Raw genomic sequence first — 4,938 nt, forward strand, 5'->3', positions numbered from 1 at the left:
GAGTCTCACTCTTTCACCCATGCTGGAGTGGAGTGGTATGATCTTGGCTCACTGCAGCCTTGACCTCCTGAGCTCAAGTGATCCTCCCACCTCAGCTTCCTGAGTAGTTGAGCCTACTGGTGTGCACCACCATGACTGGCTAAATTTTGTAATTTTAGCAGAGACAGGAGTCTCACTATGTTGCCCAGGCTGGTCTTGAACTTCTGAGCTCAAGCATTCTGCCCTGTTTCAATCTCCCAGAGTGCTGGGATTACAAGTGTGAGTCACCACACCTGACCCTGAATTGATGTTTATGATTGATGTACAGTAAGGGTCCACTTTCATTTTTTCCATAGATAATCAAATTTTCCAGTACTATTTGCTCTTTTCCCCATGTATACGTCATCTATCAGGTCTCCATTTATCCATAGGTCAATTTCTAGTCTCTCTATTCTGCCAACTGTCTATCCCTATGCCCACGCCACATTGTCTTAGTTACTATAGCTTTATAATTAGGGTGACCTTGCTTCAAGTTTACTGTGGGCCAGTCACCATCTATTTTAGCATTTGTCTCCTTTGTCTTTTTTCTTTTTTCCTTTTCTTTTCTTTTTTTTTTTTTTTAAGATGGAGTCTCGCTCTGTCGCCAGGCTGGAGTGCAGTGGTGCAATCTCGGCTCACTGCAACCTCCACTTCCCGGGTTCAAGCAATTCTCCTGTCTCAGCCTCCCGAGTAGCTGGGACTAGAGGTGCGTGCCACTACACCCAGCTAATTTTTGTATTTTTAGTAGAGACGGGGTTTCACCATGTTGGCCAGGATGGTCTCCATCTCTTGACCTCTAATGATCCACCTGCTTCGACTTCCCAAAATGCTGAGATTACAGGCGTGAGCCACCGTGCCTGGCCGTTTGTCCTTTTTTAGCCACATATTCATAGTTGCGTTATAATATGCTGGAATGAGTTTGGTAAACCTTCACTTTGTTCCTACCCTGTCTCTGGTGTATAAGACACGTGTGCAGCAAACACAGTTCTCATTGTGACACAAGGTTAAAACTGGAATATCACTAGTAATGATCAGTACTTTTCCCCCCAACTCTTCCCAGAGGCAAGATAACCATTAAGTCTCTTTTGAGAGCAGCCTGCTGGGCACTTATCAGTAAAATAAGGCAAGGAAGGTGAACTCTTTACAATCTTGAGTAGTGGTGGGAGAAGTGTTAGATGTGGCTGCCCCTGATGACTATTTGATATACGAGACAGTAGGACCAGGCCAGCCAGGCAACAGAGTCAGTGGGAAACATGAGAAATTCTAGATTAGATGATATAAACTATGTGCAGGAAATAAAGACTGAACAGTCCTGCAATAAAGAATATAGAAGGTACATGGACACTCTTGTTACAGTGGTTTTGGTATTTATTGTATGGTAAAAATCTATGATTTTTTTTTTTTTTTTGAGATGGAGTCTTACTTTGTCACCCAGGCTAGAGTACAGTGGTGCAATCTCAGCTCATTGCAACCTCTGCCTCCTGGGTTCAAGTAATTCTCTTGCCTCAGCCTCCCAAGTAGTTGGGACTACAGGTGTGTACCACCATGCCTGGCTAATTTTTTGTATTTTTAGTAGAGACAAGGATTTATCATGTTGGCCAGGCTGGTCTCAAATTCCTAACCTCCAGTGATCTGCCCACCTCAGCCTCCCAAAGTGATGGGATTACAGGCTTGAGCCACCTCGCCCAGCCCTATGATTCTTTATAAACAAAAATTTGTTTGGTTACACCCTTATACTGGTAATAAATTCTTTGACAAAAATGGGCTCAAAGGGCCAGGCATGGTGACTCACACTGTAATCCCAGCACTTTGGGAGGCTGAGCGGATCACGAGGTCAGGAGGTCGAGACCATTCGGGCTAACACGGTGAAACCCCGTCTCTACTAAAAATACAAAAAATTAGCCGGGCGTGGTGGCGGGCGCCTGTAGTCCCAGCTACTCGGGAGGCTGAGGCAGGAGAATGGCCTGAACCTGGGAGATGGAGCTTGCAGTGAGCCGAGATTGTGCCACTGCCCTCCAGCCTGGGCGACGGAGCGAGACTCTGTATCAAAAAAAAAAAGAAAGAAAGAAAAAACAAAAAGGCTCAAAAGGAATGGAAATAAAGTATATGTTTAAATAAATAATTTTAATTTCTCAAGAAAATACATGATGACTATATAACATTTGTGTGTCAATGTTTACCATCATGTGGGACATGTGGTAATATTACCAACCACGTGAATACCAGAAGACAGGCCTGCTCAGAAGCCAAAGTGTCTCATTCCACAGACAGAAGTTATATACAGCATAAGACGGCTGTGCCTGGAGACAATGAATTTCCACATGCAGAAGGTGAGTTTTACATATCACTTAGTGAAATCTAACTTCCTCAAGATCAAATGACGGTTCTAAATTAATATTTATCATTATACACATATATGTGTGTATCTATACATACATATAATGAGAAAGACATATATGTGTATATTTACCTATATATAAATGTAGAGAGAAATATCTGGAAGACTATATCTCAAGAGTGATTGTCTCTAGGAAAGGGACAATTCATACTTTTTTTTTTTTTAATTTTTTGTAGAGACAGGGCCTCACAATGTTGCCCCAGGCTGGTCTTAACTCCTGGTCTCAAGCAATCCTCCCACCTCAGTCTCCTAAAGTGCTGGGATTATAGGCATGAGCCACCATGCCATATATCGTACTTCTTTGTCTTCATTTAGCTTGCCCATATTCTCTTACTCATTCCTTATACTTCTGTAATAACAAATAAAAACAGAAAAAAAATTCACTTGGAGGGGGAAATGACTGAATTCATAATCTTTAGTAAACAACCTAGAGTTTATAAAACAGATAAGCATGAACTTATAAACCGGTCCATGCATTGTATTGATGGCCCCAATTAAAGGCTACCTGGCTTCACACTCTTTGCCTTGTAATTTTGTTGTCCCTTCCTCCTGTTACTGAACATTCCTCTGGGAACATACTTAGGCCAACGGAATGTTATCAGACACGAGACGAGCAGGGACTTGAAAAGCACCTGTGCATTTCTGCATGCTCACCAGTGCATCTCTGCCCCAGCATGATGGCTTGTCCCAGCTAGCCCACTGGAGGAAGGCAAAGACAGAAAAGCAGAGACCATCCTAGTCCCACAAGTTCCAGTCAGTCCCCAATACATGAGACAGCCCAGCCGAGATCAACTGCTGACTCCAGGTGCAGCAGCAAGTCCCATCTAGATAGGAAGAATGGCTCAGCTGCCATGGCCTTGGGAGCAATGAGAATGAGTCTTCAGTCACTTTGTTATCCACATTGTTGGGTCAACAGAAAACTGATAATAAAGAATAGATAATATGCCGTGTGGAGAGGAGAAGAAAAGTACAAAAGAGACAAAAAAGAGAGAGAAGAACTGACATAAATGTTGCCACAGCATCCCCCTACATCACATCACCAGATATCCTGCCCAGTTCTCCACAGATAGGCCAGAGTATTTTGTACATTAGACTAAATCAATCTATAACACCTGTATGGGACTTTTCTTTTTTCCTTTTTTTTCAGGTCAGCTGGGTAATGTGCTGAGGTCATAACAAGGTTTGAGTGTGGCACATCTCACACATGTGTGTGAATACCCAATCATTATGCCCATGAACTACAAAAGGATCTCTTTTTTTTATCAATAGCTTTGTTGAGATATTCACGTACCAGTTTATCTGTGTGAAGTGTACAATTCAACAGTTTTTTTGTATATTCACAGAGTTGTGCAACCATCACCACAATCAATTTTGGAATGCTTGTATCACCTCAAAAAAAATCCTGTACCCATTAGCAGTCTCTCTCATTTCCCTCCCACCCTCTCTGCCTCCTCAGCTCTAGGCAACCACTAACCTACTTTCTATCTCTATAGACTTGCTTATTTTATTTTATTTTATTTTGAGATGGAGTCTCACTCTATTGCCCAGGCTGAAGTACAGTGGTGTGATCTCAGCTCACTGCAACCTCCACCTCCCAGGTTCAAGTGATTCTCACACCTCAGCCTCCTGAGTAGCTGGAACTACAGATGTTCACCACCACGCTTAGCTAATTTTTGTATTTTTAGTAGAGACAGGATTTCGCTATTTGGCCAAGCTGGTCTCAAACTCCTGGCCTCAGGTGATCCTCCCACCTCGGCCTCCCAAAGTGCTGGGATTATAGGCATGAGCCACCACACCCAGCCTGATGTTTTATATTTTATGTGGTTCTTTGTTACTGGTGTCTTTTACTTAGCATAATGTAAATCTTTAGCATAATGCTTTAAAGATTCATCCATGTTGTAGCATGCATCAGTACTTAATTCTTTTTTATTGTGGAATAACATTGCATTGTATGAATAATCTATATTTTGTTTATCCATTCATCAGTTACTGTACATTTTGGTTGTTTCCACTTTTCAGCTACTGTGAATAATGCTGCTATGAACATATGTGTTTATTCCTCTTGGGTATATCACTATGACTGGAATTCCTGTGTCATTTGGTGATACTGTTTAACTTTTTGAGAAACTGGCAAACTGTTTTCCACCAGTTGCACATTTTACATTTCTACCAGCATTGTATGAGAGTTCCAGTTTCTCCATATCTTTGTCAACACTTGTTATTGTCTGTTTTTTCAATTACAACTACCCTTATGGCTGTAAAGTAGTATGTCAGTGTGGCTTTGGTATGCATTTCCCTAATAATCAATGATGTTTAGCATCTTTTCATGTGTTTATTGGCCATGTGTGTACCTTCTTTGCAGAAATACCTATTCAGCCCATGCTGGAGTGCAGTGGTGTAATCTTGTCTCACTGCAACCTCTGCCTCCCAGGGTCAAGTGATTCTCCTGCCTCACCCTTCTGAGTAGCTGGGATTACAGGTGCATACCACAACACTCAGCTGATTTTTTTTTTTTTTTTTTT

The sequence above is a fragment of the Colobus angolensis genome, unplaced genomic scaffold (assembly GCF_000951035.1).
Source record: "Colobus angolensis palliatus isolate OR3802 unplaced genomic scaffold, Cang.pa_1.0 Scaffold24, whole genome shotgun sequence".
Classification (NCBI taxonomy): Eukaryota; Metazoa; Chordata; class Mammalia; order Primates; family Cercopithecidae; genus Colobus; species Colobus angolensis.